This window comes from Ciconia boyciana, chromosome 16 (assembly GCF_034638445.1).
Source record: "Ciconia boyciana chromosome 16, ASM3463844v1, whole genome shotgun sequence".
NCBI lineage: Eukaryota > Metazoa > Chordata > Aves > Ciconiiformes > Ciconiidae > Ciconia > Ciconia boyciana.
Genome location: NC_132949.1, coordinates 5889354 through 5904334, shown reverse-complemented (window position 1 = coordinate 5904334; position 14981 = coordinate 5889354).

The window sequence follows — 14981 nt, the reverse complement described above, 5'->3', positions numbered from 1 at the left end:
GCAGCCTCAGAAGTGAAAAAACAGTGGTGGTTTGGAGCACCTGGCTGGAAAGCAAGATTTCATAATTTTCTTCTCATCTTTCCCCTCAATGAGTGGGTCCACAGACAAACCAGGTAACGCCTTGGCTCTTTTTACTGGCCAGCTAGAAATTCTAGTTACCCACCAGAGTCTGAGTGGTTAAATAGCAGTTTTGAAAATCACAGCGTACTCTTTACAATTCTTTTCAGTATTAGAAAATATTTAAAGACTACAGTGAACAAACAAATGGCGCATCACTGGCATATTACTGAATGCTATTATGAGTAAGGTCTGGGCATGAATTCGCTGAGTTTAGAGTGGGACTTTTTCCCTGTCCTGTTTCAACAGGCAGCATTACAAACACTCACCTGTATTGGCTGATTTCATCCAAACCAAAAGTTTTCTCTTTGCCTCTGCAAAAAGCTGTACAAAGCTTCAGAGCACTCCAAATGGTTTGAATGAATAATACCTTAATTTAATTGCACTAGCCCTTACCTAGCCAGCTTTCAGAGCAATCTATATGATATAATTCTTCCCTTTACATTTAGACATCTGTGTAGAAAGAGTCTTTGGAGCTGGATACATAATTCAGTTAAATTGTTGGTGGGACGATAAACCAAGGTCAATGCTTCCCTCCGTTCATTTCACAAATTCTGGGGGTTTTTTTCCACTTGTCAAAACACTAGAAGAACACCGCTAAGGAAAAAGACTTGTACAAATAGAGTTGGATATGAGCTTTTCTACAAGGACGTCTTCTGTACCAGTGAAGTGCAGCTGATGCTCTGAGAGCTTGGGAGGGCATTTTCAGGTACACAACGTATCTCTGCCAGGCAATCTGCTGTTCCTTGAAGGACGCTAAGCAATTCTTGATGTTGAGATGATATTGAGTTTAAAATACTGTGACTCTTCCTGATCACTACCATCTAGAAATCAATCACGTAACTTAATTCTGGACACTCGAAAAGTGTGTTTTTTCCTTCATTGGAAATTACATGGAAACTTGAACAGAGTTCCCAACCAAAGAACATAAAGGTTTGATATCACTCCTGCTGCTTAGCCAGTGTTTTGCAATTTGCTTTCTGTCTTTTTTTCTTAACTCCATCTTCATATTAGTTATTCTGGATAAAGAGGCAAACTCTCAAAGTCACTGAATTTTTGGTACTTTCTAAAAGATTTTATGTTGCAGATTCTTTCATGATTACAAATAGTTTTACAGCATCTCATTTCTTAGGACACCTCAGGGCATTTTCCAATTCAGTTATGCCGCTGCAAGAATATCTGTAATTAATACAAACACACTTTTCTTCATCTATTTACATAGCCTCGAAGCAGTTAGATTTTGTACTGTCTAGCTCCTGCCTTTAGATATTCCATACCTACTCTTCGATATCCTCTCTGAAAGACTTCATGGTTCTTTCATGTGGATTAATAAGACTCTAATCAAACACAGTAAAATGTCTATGGCCAATTCATTTACGGAATATCAAAAGAATAAAAATAATGGTACAATAGTGCCATTTATACTACAATCCTTTGCAACTCAATAAGTTCTTCTTATGGCTTGGCCTGCTGTGAGAATAGGAACTGATGTTACCATCTGTTAGTTTTAGGGAGCTCCTTTCACTCCCATGTGCGTCAAATGATACGCACGCAGCCCCAAGTGTCACTCACGGAGACATGAAGCAACATTTTCAAGTTCATAGTGCATTATACAACAGCAGGGAGGGCACTGAGGTCACTGGAACTTGGATGAAAAAGGCTGCAAGGGATTTTAATTTTTTAAATGACCCTGCAGAGAAGACAACACACATGGACATTAACGTCTTGTCCATAAGTTTGGGCTTTTCTGCCCACCAGACATTTGTGATTTGCATATTTGTTTTATGGAACCTCACAAAGTCTGTGCCAGTGCCAGGACCTAGTGCACTGTCAATGCTTCTGGGCTCTGTTTTATAGCATAGATTTACAGCATAGATTAGCTTTTGAGGCTTTTCTTTACTTCTGATGGCTTTCATTTTATTGTGGGATAGGGGTTTGTAAATCCAGGGGTACACTGCTGAATGGAGTTAAGTTTCTGGGGATATTTCTAGCTTATGTATCTTTTATGCGATTTCCTGCAGTTGCAGGGAAGTGGCTTCACGACCTAAAGAATCCTTTCCTGTCACTAAGACAAATGCTTCCATATTGAATCTATAATGTTCCAATTTCATATAATGAATCACTTCTACCAACTTGGCATAAAACAATATAAAAATATGTAAGAGGACAAACGTATAAAATGATATACCAAATAGCAGTTTTCCATACCCGATTTTTTTATTTCCAGGACATTTTGGGATTTTACTTGTGGTTTTGTTTCAACATAGATTAGAAATATTTTACAAAATAGAAGTTCTAAGATTTGACAAGCTCTACGAAGTAAAAAAAGGAGGTTTGAAACATGCATAACTTTGAATGGCGAGATACAACCCAAGCAAGATTTGGTGCACGGTTCTAGCTAGAGAGATGATATTTCAAATCTGGTATTTTACCCCTCAGACCATTCGTTCTAATGTATCTGTTCCTCTGGTGTCATCGACTAAGTGAAAGCAGCAGATGATTATGCACTCTCTTAGGTAACTTGGTGTTAACTTATGAAAGGGCTTTTTGGAAAAAACATTCCCCTTGTAATCAGGCCGTAATCACGGTTGCTGTCGTTCTGCAGCATTGCAACTCACTTGGGTGACATACGTGAGTACTCAGATCAGCCCTCGTGTTTTAGCTGTTGTGCAGCTTCAGAAAAAAAAGTAAGGTCAGTCCAGGCAGTAAAGTGTCTCATTGCAGGGAATTTATTATGTGGAAAGAAATGTTGCAAATATGCCAGTTTCTTACTGGACTCTCTTGCTGATGGCATTAGTGTTTAAAAGTCATTTCTAGTGGATCCTCAGGGGTGCTAAGACATTCACCTACAAAATTAATGTACATCTTGCTTCATAGAGGAGTTTTGTCAAGTTTACCAGGGCAGTTGGCGAGGCTGGGTTTTCAGGTGTCTGCTAGGGGCAGAGGCCCAGAGCATTGATGGGATTTGAGTTCTTAAATCACTCTTACACTTCTGAAAAGTCTGCCTTGTAGTCTGTGGGTCTAGCTACATAGCAAGTTACAGCTGTGAGCAAGTGAACTTTAAGTGCTAAAATTTCCACAAAACAGCTGCCTTCTCATCTTTTTTTTTTCCCTTCTTCTTTTTCAAAGAGACTGGCCTTAAAGCAGTATCCAAGTCAGCAGATTAAAAGGGATTGTTCACAACAGAAAGTCTAGTAGGAGGAACTTCCCTGAAATAAGCTGTTCTGTGAGGAAGCCAAGTTAATAGTTTTTCATCAGTACTATAACAAGGCAGCAGGGGTACTCTAATTACCAGTGCTTAATGAGCAACCCAACACTATATCAGGGAAGATAACTGTCTTGAGTCTTGTGGCCATTAGGGATGTAATTTTTAAAATAATTTTTGGGTTTCAGTCTTTTGGCTTTTTGATGCCACTTGCTTCTGACCAAGCCAGCCCTGCCATACAAGCACCACCCTCACTAGCCATTGCAAGTTCCAAACAAGAGCCAAACTTCAAGGCACAGATTCCTAGAAATGAAACTTGAGTGTTTCAGCTGTTCACAAAACTACAGATTTTTCAGTTAAAAATAAAAAAATGGCCTAAATGGTAGAGCAAGAAAAACATGATTTGACCAGGTCTTCAGCTGGTGTAAAAAGATAGAGACCGTTGACAAGTGTCATTGAAAATATCATCTGAAGCTGAAGTGGAATTGCAGCCAAAAAACTTTCAAGTAATCACATAAGCCTTAAAGAGTGAAAAGCAATAATTATTTCCAAAATGCCAAAGACCTTTCTCTTAGGAGAATCTTTCATTTGCTGATGACTTTCTGTATATAGGGTTTTTAGATAATCGCTGAGGTGATGTCAACATTCACTAACAAAGAAACTTTCAGTGAAGTAGTAAGAGGTCTGCAGATCTCATCAGCATCATTACTGCCATCTTTGGACAATGGTGGGCAGCGTGTGCTTCAGCTGGAGAGCTGTAGCTCTGACACATCAGTTCTTGCAGGTTGCAAGTGGATATATGATCATGCTTCTGCAGATGGCTTCATCAGGGTTTTTGTTTGTTTTCACTTGGAAGGCAGGGAATAGAAGTACCTTGATTTAGTAGAGAGCACTGCATGAGGAAGAGAGAAACATTTTTTGTGAGCTTATATGTTCTGGACTCTGATAGATATTGGAAAATATCATTGAAACTTTGCAAAATGGATTATCCAAGCTTTTTGTTCAATTGCCTGACTTTTGGAAAAAAAAATCCTGAGAACAAATAATATCTCATTATACCAAATCAGATTACATTAGAATAAAATTGATGTCATGAATAATATCAAGAATCAATTTTTATGCTTGGAATTAATTTTCTGAATAGTGATCCACTGAATGGTGCTATAATTAGTGCATTCCTCATAAATATCTTTTTTAGGGCTGAATTTACCATGCAGTTAGAGCTCCACTTTTAAGTGCTCACCATCATCAGCTGCAGCCAGAATTTCAAGAGCACAGTTTTAATATTGGCACCAAGAATGTAGCCAATGCATTTCTAGATCTAAAGAAGGAGCTCACTGTATTTTTTTAATTTCAACTGATCCCCGCTTCTTTAAACAAAAATGAAGTAACTTGTGGTTTGTTTTCTGGGCTTACTGGTATTCCCAGGACACTAAACTAAGGTCTGAGACTCACGGGCTCAGTCCTGTCTGTTAAGATGGGAAGACAACACAAGTTTTCTCATACAAGTTTTCAGTGAGCACCTCAAGATGGATCATTGATTGCACATTCTGCGCCCATGCTGTCTTTGTCTACAGGAGAGTTAGCATTCACGGTGTCACTCAAAGTGAACTTTTACTGCCCACAACAACCTATTTCTGTAGCAAAGGTCAGATTTGTTATCTATCAGGATGTAGCAGCCCAGTGGAATAATGAGTTGCCACAATGAACTGGCCTTTTTACCTCCTGAATGGGCTTCTAAATCAAGCAGAGGGAGCATTGACTGAAAATCATTGGGTCTGTCTACTTGAAAGGTCATAGTCTGAAATACTGCAAGATAATTTCACTCTGGTTTATATAATGAAGCAGTCTCTGGTACAAAACCCACCACCTACACCAGTTGTTCAGTTCTCTAGCCTTCTTGGGATTTGAGATAGTAATAGGAAAAAAGAAAGACTACTTGGATCTGTCACAGACCGAAATTAGTCAAGGAAAGATAGAAAACTATAATGGTCTGGGGTTTTTTTTTTAATTTATTTTTTGCTTTGTGGCAAAAGCCACCATAGCTTGCAATGACTTTCCTTAAAGAAAGCACATACTTCCTTAAAGTCCAAGTAGAGCTGCCTTCCGTGGCCAACAGTGGAGCTTACCACAGCCCATGTGTGGGCAGTACATCTCTCCAGGCCTTGCTTTCACAAGTAGTTTATTTCATCTTGCTCAATACTCAATTATACGCATTTCCTTCCAACCTTACTTCTCAGTTCTAAGGCCCTTCTCTTTACAATCCTCAGTCAATACAGGGTATTTCTTAAACACAGGGCTGCAACTTCCAGTGTAGCCAAAGAAAGATATGCAATTCACATATTCTCTTGGCCTGTGACAGCAATCTTTGGTTTTCAACCAGTCAAACATGCATCAGCTTTGACAAATGGAGATGCGATATCCTTTTAAAAAGGATGCATAAAAGCAATACTCAACAACTTGTTCACGAACAGAGAAGGACTTGAGCCATGTGATGGTTGGAGGCCGTCTTGGGCAGAGTGATCATGAAATTATAGAGTTTTTGATACTTGGAGAAGTGACGAGGGGCGTCAGCAAAACTGCCACCTTGGACTTCTGGAGGGCAGACTTTGGCCTATTTAGGAGACGGGTCGACAGAGTCCCCTGGGAGGCAGCCCTAAAGGGCAAAGGAGTCCAGGAAGGCTGGACATTCTTCAAGGAGGAAGTCCTAAAGGCACAAGAGTGGGCTGTCCCCAGGTGCTGAAAGACGAGCCAGCGGGGAAGAAGACCGGCCTGGCTGAATAGAGCGCTTTGGCTAGAACTCAGGAAAAAGAAGTCCGTCTACAACCTTTGGAAGAAGGGGCAGGCAAGTCAAGAGGACTACAAAGGTGTAGCAAGGTTGTGCAGGGAGAAAATTAGAAGGGCCAAAGCTGAGCTAGAGCTCAATCTGGCTACTGCCGTAGAAGACAACAAAAAATACTTCTTCAAATACATTAGCAGCAAAAGGAGAGCTAAGGAGAATCTCCAGCCTCTATTAGACAGGGGAGGGAATACAGTGACAAAGGATGAGGAAAAGGCTGAGGTACTTAATGCCTTCTTTGCCTCAGTCTTTAATAGGAGGGCCAATTGTTCTCTGGGTACCCAGCCCCCTGAGTTGGAAGATAGGGACGGGGACCAGAATGGAGCCCCCATAATCCAGGGGGAAATGGTTAGTGCCCTGCTGCACCACTTAGACGCTCACAAGTCTATGGGGCCTGATGAGATCCACCCGAGAGTACTGAAGGAACTGGCAGAAGTGCTCACCAAGCCCCTTTCCATCATTTACCAGCAGTCCTGGCTAACTGGGGAGGTCCCAGTTGACTGGAGATTAGCAAATGTGACACCCATCTACAAGAAGGGCTGGAAGGAGGATCCAGGGAACTACAGGCCTGCCAGCCTGACCTCGGTACCGGGAAAGCTGATGGAGCAGATCATCCTGAGTGCTATCACGTGGCATGTAGAGGATAACCAAGGGATCAAGCCCAGCCAGCATGGGTTTAGGAAAGGCAGGTCCTGCTTGACCAGCCTGATCTCCTTCTACAACAAGGTGACCCACCTAATGGATGAGGGAAAGGCTGTGGATGTTGTCTACCTAGACTTCAGCAAAGCCTTTGACACTGTTTCCCACAGCATTCTCCTGGAGAAACTGCCTGCTCATGGCTTGGACTGGTGTACTCTTCGCTGGGTTAAGAACTGACTGGATGTCTGGGCCGAAAGAGTGGTGGTGAATGGAGTTAAATCCAGTTAGCGACCGGTCACAAGCGGTGTTCCCCAGGGCTCTGTGTTGGGGCCAGTTCTGTTTAATATCTTTATCAATGACCTGGACGAAGGGATCGAGTGCACCCTCAGTAAGTTTGCAGACGACACCAAGTTGTGCGGGAGTGTTGATCTGCTTGAGGGGAGGAAGGCTCTGCAGAGGGACCTGGACAGGCTGGATCGATGGGCTGAGGCCAATTGTATGGGGTTCAACAAGGCTCAGTGCCGGGTCCTGCACTTGGGCCACAACAACCCCAGGCAACGCTACAGGCTTGGGAAAGAGTGGCTGGAAAGCTGCCCGGCAGAGAAGGATCTGGGGGTGTTGGTTGACAGCCGCCTGAATATGAGCCAGCAGTGTGTCCAGGTGGCCAAGAAAGCCAATGGCATCCTGGCTTGTATCAAAAATAGTGTGGCCAGCAGGAGTAGGGAAGAGATTATGCCCCTGTACTCGGCACTGGTGAGTCCGCACCTCGAATACTGTGTTCAGTTTTGGGCCCCTCGCTACAAGAGAGACATTGAGGTGCTCGAGTGTGTCCAGAGAAGGGCAACGAAGCTGGTGAAGGGTCTGGAGCACAAGGCTGATGAGGAGCGGCTGAGGAACTGGGGTTGTTCAGCCTGGAGAAAAGGAGGCTGAGGGGAGACCTTATCGCTCCCTACAACTACCTGAAAGGAGGTTGTAGTGAGGTGGGGGTCGGTCTCTTCTCCCAGGTAACAAGTGATAGGACAAGAGGAAATGGCCTCAAGTTGTGCCAGGGTAGGTTTAGACTGAATATTAGGAAATTTTACTTCACTGAAAGGGTTATCAAGCATTGGAACAGGCTGCCCAGGGAAGTGGTTGATTCACCATCCCTGGAAGTATTTAAAAGACGTTTGGATGAGGTGCTTAGGGACATGGTATAGTGGTGGTCTTGGTAGTGTTAGGTTTACAGTTGGACTCGATGATCTTAAAGGTCTTTTCCAACCTGTGCGATTCCATGTGATTCTGTGATTATACAAATAAAAAATAAACTTCAGTAGTTGGTAAATTAAGCTCTTAAATACAGCTGCTGCTTGATCTGTTTTGGAAGGGTGTTTGGCCCTTGGCATATGGATGAGCATCCTGTATTAGGCAAAAAATTCTCTATCTTTCCTCTAATTCCTGTTTCTTTTACAGATAAGCCAAACAAAGTTCATTGTCAGTAGCATTTGAAACAAACAAAATTCTGCTGTTTAAGTGAAGAATATCAGTCCAAACAGGGTCCAATCCTCTACCTGAAATGGGCTTTGCACTGTTGTGTTATTTACCTTTATGATGTTGCGTCAATACACCCAGCTTTTTCCAGTAGCCATAAAAATATTTAGTTTTACTGCTGCAAGACAATGCTATGACTTGCAAAATATCCTGAGCTCCTGGACCTAAGAATTTTACCTGAGTGAATTTGTCCTCCTGACACAAATCCTTCTCTGATGCTAGGCAATTTCACCTCTTTGGTGCAGGAGGCAGAGCTTTTTTGGCTACTGGTCTGAGGCTGCAAAGCAAAGTACTATGAGTAAATGATTACCACAGACCTTTCTATCTTCCCTATCCAAACCCACCAGACATCTCTGAATTACTCTTTTCTTCACTGAATACAGAGCAGTGGGTAAAAAAACCAAACCAAAACAAAAAAACCTAAACAAAACTAAACACATGCGTCCCATGAAAATAAAACAGAGCACTCCATGTCTCACACGATGCTCTCCAAAGGCAGGATGAAAAAAAAAAAGGAATAAACCATGTCTGACATTAATGAAACACAGAGACTCATTTTAATGAAGCACCAGAAAGTGGCCAGTCTACTGTAGTTAGGACATTATAAGCCAAACAGAAAAAGGAAAGGACACACAGAATTTTATCTTTTCTAAAAAATATCCTTCTTTAAGGATGTTTGGGAGAGTTTCGCATGGTTGTCACAGGGCGCATCTTCATGGATACATGGATAGAAACCCTTACCTCCTGAGAGGCAGAAGAAGTGCTCTGATGAGAGTACGGTTCCTGGGCATCAGCACAGCTCCATCCAGATCTGCTTGTTAAATCCTCCTGGAACTACTTGGGGAACAATTTCAAAAGGTCAATAAGCACCACAAATTCCAAATGACAGTTCATGAATTTGGTTCAAAAAAGGTGGCTGGATTTTTCTCTGTTGTTCTACTGTAAATGCTACACTCGAGCAGTTCAGAGGGATGCTGCAGTATAGCTCTTCCCAGGGATACCCAAAAAACCCTCCCACCTCTCTCTGCAAAAGTATCAGCTGGCGACATGGGCTACTGTTGCTTGCAGCAATACTGCTATTGCTTGCAGCTGTGCCTGGCTGCTTTGAACTAGATTTTGTGTTGCACACAGCCCACCTTTGTTTTATCTGCCATCACCCAGGGAGATTATGATATTTAAAAGTATTGTGTTTGAAACAGTATTAGGAGGAATAAAATATTAAACTAAATGTAATAAAGAGATAAAGAAACATGTGCATGAGGTAAAATGCTAACTTTTAAATATTAAAAAAAACCAACCCCAAACCAAACAAGTTGAGGGAACTTGTGGACCAGCAGTCTCAAGATTTATTCCACATTATTATATTAACTTCAGGATTTAAATTTGGCTTTTGTTCCAAGTAGACTCCTTAAGGAGTTGTGGCTAATTTTCAACATATTTAAGAGTGTACACTGAGCCCTCCCAAAAGAGTAATTTCATTAATTGCTTGGTACTGCTGCTGCTTGGACTTATAATCCTTTTTTTAAATTACAAAAAGTATTCAAGCCAAGACATCTTCCCTACATGCAGCACCATAAAAGATTACCCTCTATGATTCTGCTGCTGCTGTTGACACAGTGGTCCTCTGCAAATTTCATGATATTTCTGGAAAGGGATATGTTTATAATACTATTAATGTACACATGATCCCTACAAGCCTTCACTTTAATCTTGGTTAAATAGCCAAGTTATTAAATAGTTGTTCCTGGTGCTGGAAAAACATCATCATCCCATGAGACAAAACAGGGACAGGGAATGTTTAAGGCACTGGCATTTTAAAGCTAATTTAAGGAGGATTTATCACAATTAGAAAAAGAGATAATGAGGGATATATGCAAATTGTCTGGCTAATAGTGATCCACATTCTACCACCGGCATCCAGCTGAAGCATAGGTTAGAAGGGCAAACTCCTGCCCTGTCGGCAAACACTGATGTGGCTGCCACAACACAAGCTAAGCATCTCCAACATCACTTTCCAAAGTATCAGTGTGAGAGCAGCTGTGAGTAGTATTTAATAGCCCAAGACAACTGAAATGTTATTGAAAAGAATAAGAGAATTTCTGTGGCTTAAGGCAACATAATTAACCCTGCCTTCTGCTCTGTTTTATCTACAGAAGAAATACCTAGGACAAATTTTATTGACTGTACTCGTGATTTCTGCAAAGAAAGGTTTGTGAAAAGGTGAATGCTGGCTTAAGTCTTCATGATTAAGAAGTTGTTTAAGTACCATCTCACAGGCATTCTGCATCTCCTGCTAGAGCTGCCCATCTGTCTCTATGGAACAGATCGGAGCACAAGTACCAAGTTCAATGCCGTTAATACTCCGCAGGCTCCAATCTCAGGCCTGCCTTCTAAAAATTCTGGTTCCTAGTCCCCTTTTAGTGACTATATAGGCTTTATTCCTGTCTACGCTAAGACCGGGTTTTTGCTGTAAAGCTAAAAGTGTGGGTGTATGTGGATGGATCAATGGGTGAATGGAAGGAAGAAAGTCAAGCAAGCAAGCAAGGCACACAGGCAAAATAGTAGGGGTTTTGAGCTCTCTCCAGAAGTGGCATTAGTATTATGTGAGAATGGCAGCAATGCTTGGCAAGAGCTGAGCTGAAATCCAGATCAACAGTAGGAAAAAAAACAAAATTGGGCCATAGAAAGCAAGCCATCTGATGGATGTGAGAGAGGTGGATATTTGAGAAGGTTAATCCTAATCGAGAAGGCAACAAAACATATGAAAGGAGTCTAATGTGTGCCAGTTTCCAGGAAAAAACATTTTTAACAGCCATTCTGCTACAGCAGCAAACTCTAAGTATAATGGGCAAGCACTGTCAAAGATTTGGCTGACTAGATCTTCTCTGCAGTAATACAAAACACGCTGCTTACAGAAAATTAGTAAAAGAATCTGATGTTCCAGATTTTATTACTTTTGGCTAGTTGTATTTGAAGGTGAGACCTTGCAGAAGACATCTTCAGGGTCTGGGGATCCGTGTGAAATAGTTTTAAGGTCTAATGAAAACGCCGGGTAGATTACCTAAATATATGCAAAAAAAAAAAAATTAACTTTGGTATCAGTGTTAACAGTGGGTTTTGTTCAGTGTTATATTTTGCTCTGTGTTTTTCTTGGGATAGTGGAGAGGAAATACCAGGATCTTTAAAATATATTAGCCCGAATTTGGAATACTTACTTTATCCATTGCCTCCATGTGGCAAATTAAATTTCAGGGGAATCTGAATTAGATTTTGGAGCAAGTAAAAGGGTCAGCCTGAGGGTTTGTAGCCCCATCAATAATGGAACTTGTGTTCTAATATGAAATTAATTCAGCACATCCTGTTTTACGTGGATAATTTAACACAGCAGCTTTCGAATTTGCTGAGACTGAAGGCTAAAGTCTCAATAAGTCATTTAAAACATTTTCAGAAAATTGAGATGTAGTAATTTTACAGCTTACCTGACTCATAACTAGGTTTTGTGCCAAAACCTTGGAATAGAATCACTTCACTCCTTTTTAAGTACTGCACTATTTAGAGCCTGTACCGATTTAATTTTTTTTTTAAAGTGCAGCTATAAATCGTTTGTTGTGACTGATAAGCAAGAAACACACTGTGTCTTTGTAGCTTCCAAGTGTGCTTACTACTATAAAAAACAGCTTGATGCAAACTTAAACCCAAGCTGCTGATGCAGACTTTTAGCAGGAAAGCCCTCAGAGGGAAGGGATGTGCATAGAAGAAAAGCGGAGTTGATTGAAACAAGGAGGTCTGAAATTAAATGCGATGTTTCTGGTCTTTGTTACAAAATCACGAGATGGTTCCTTTCCATCTTGAATTCTCCAGATGTGTCTGACCTTAATCTTCTCCTGCTGCTTGGATGTACTTTTTTCTGTGCAATCATCTAGAAATTATTCAGGATGGTTTTGGTTGTGTTTGTGGGATATTGTAAGTAAGATAGAAGATCTGTATATGTTCAAATATATTTAAAACTTGAGACAGGTTGATCTTTCATTACCTTTCTGTATTAACTTTGTTGCTAAATTCTTGTTGCTCTAACGAAGCTGAATTTGCCCTTTCAGTCCTCCTGCAGAACTAAAACCAGGGGTAAAGCAGAAGCAATATTAATCTTCTTATGCCAAGGGGAAAACAAGTGTCTGCCCCTGTGGTTCATCTCTAGGTTAGAGCTGGAAGAGCTCCCACTTTCTTTAGCGCAGTTTAAACTTGTCACTATAAGTGGATTTTTGTCAATCTGGTCTCAAAGTCCATCCCTGTAGCCTCTTGCAACTTCAGCTCCTGTTCTGTTCTCTTTTTTAGAGATCCTCATACCGCTCTCCTCACCTTGAAAATTTTCAGTACTGCACTAAATTACATGACTAACATCTCACAGGCATGGTTTGTTTCTTCGGTAAATACCAGGAGGCGGGAGTCAGAAATAGAAGATTACTCGCTGTGCCACAGGGAAAATGTGGTACCATGAATACAGTCTCTAGCTCCTTTCAAGTTTGTGGGATTTTCCCCTCCTCCATCCTCCTAGTCCCACAGCTCTGTAACCGTGTTGGGAATATTGAGAAAAATAGGTAACCAATATAGTGCAAACATTCTAAAGGAAGCACACAGATATTGAAGTCTGAAATAACTTGGTCTTGACATAAAATCCCCACCAGGTGAGCAAATCCAGTTGCCCTTAGCAAGTAAGGGTTAATATACCGCAAATCTTGCTTTGAGCAACACTAACTGCTGTAACAAGACTGAAAACCATGTCCAGTCCCACAGATGTTTTCTGCTTTTTGGCTATTTCAGTTGTTTCTTCACCAAATTAGCTCTCTAGAGTCAAGATAAAGATGCAGATGTCTTGGGTATGTTTACATGGTGCAGCAGAGATCTCTGACCCGCTCTGTTCCACATACAAAGACCTGCACCGCTCTGCACGAAGATGCCAGCTCAGGTCCCAAAAGCACCACGTAAGCTGCATCTGTGTATCATTTGGCATATACTTCAGGCTTACTTCTCAGAGCAGGCTGTAAATGCAGCGAGGCTCTCTCCACTTCCAAAGCCAAGCTGGCCCTAGACACGTACAGATCTCCATGTTGACTGATTTTTAGACTCCTTGTTTTCCAACAGTTGTTTTTTATTCTGAATTGGAGCATTTTCAGGTCTCTCACGGAATAGGGTTGATTTGGAATGTTATTTTTAATTCTAGCATTTTTCTGTTCATAAATACAAAGTTTTCTAAATGGAAATTCGTTTTGAAATAAAAAGAAGCTCTTTGTTTTCAAACAACATTTAGAGGCCAGAGAAGTGTTGAGCCTTTGATAACTTTTGATTGGTTCTTATTGCCTAAAATCTAGGGGCTAAAATCATCATTATTTCCATAGCACCTAAAGACATTAACAAAGGCTGAAAGCAGGTGAAAATGCTGCATCGCAATCCGCTTTCTATTAAAAAAAGACAAGTAGGTATAACCAAAAATCAGAACAAAAGGGACAAAATTCATAGCTATGGCGAGTGGCAATAGAGGTGTGCCCAAGCCCTTTTGAGTGCTACGTTGCTGCTGTGCCATGCTGGAAGAGGGGCTACAGGGGGACTCCAGAGTGGGTATGACCCTGTGGGACAGAGAGGAAAGGGCAAGAGCAGCCAAAAGGTCTTGCCGTGATTCTGAGAAAGAATGAGGGCGTCTTCACATGTACTATCATTGTTCACACAGCTAAATCATGTGGAAATTATTTCTTTCCCGAATGTATATTAATCAAAATGGTTCAATCTGCAATATATTGTAAACATGCAAGAAATATCAGGAATTTCTATCGCTGTGTACTGGCCTGCTGTGCACAGTAAGTAAATCTTCCACTAGATTTGACTTCCAGCAGGAGTCTGTGAAAGGACGTGTCACTGTAACTGTGCACTTATTTTTGCATAGCAGATTTGTGCCTTCCTGGAATAGACCTGCTAGTCAGCAGCAGCATCTGGTATCATCAGAAAGTTCTAAACAAAAATAGTACTAGATCAATCTGTTCATCCTAGAAGAATTTTAGTTGCTTTTGCTGTTTCTGTTTATGGGGCGGTTGTTCTTTTACCACGTACAGCTTGCATAGAGATACAGATAAAGAAGCAGAACAAATAAGTTGTTATTTTTTTTCATTTAAGAATCTAAGTTACTAAATCATTTAAGCATATGCCTAAACTCAGTGGGTTTTAATAAGATTCAGCCACATACTGAAGGTAAGTAGGTACTTAATGCCTTTTGAAAAAAAGGGTATTTAAGGAAAGCACCTAATGATATAACAGTACTTTTTTAAATGTATTTAAGAGGCTTCAGTTCAATGCACAAGCATGGTATTAAACTTCTGAGATCAGTCTAGTTAGTTTTCTTGCATGCTGCAGAAAGAGAGAGAGACAGCAGTCATGGTTGTCCATGTTTCTATATTTTACAATAGTAGTGATCCTTCAGTCTCCTGTCCTAGCCTAATGTCTGACCCATCCGCTCCTGCAGGCCTAGTGGGTGTATCCGGATAACCATAACTCTTCCAGTTCCACACTGAGCTGCTTCAAAAGGTGATTGTTTTCCTCAACGTATGATACCACAGTTATTTGGGTACTCGAATTTCATGGCCAGTGGTCACCTTCATGAATAAAATT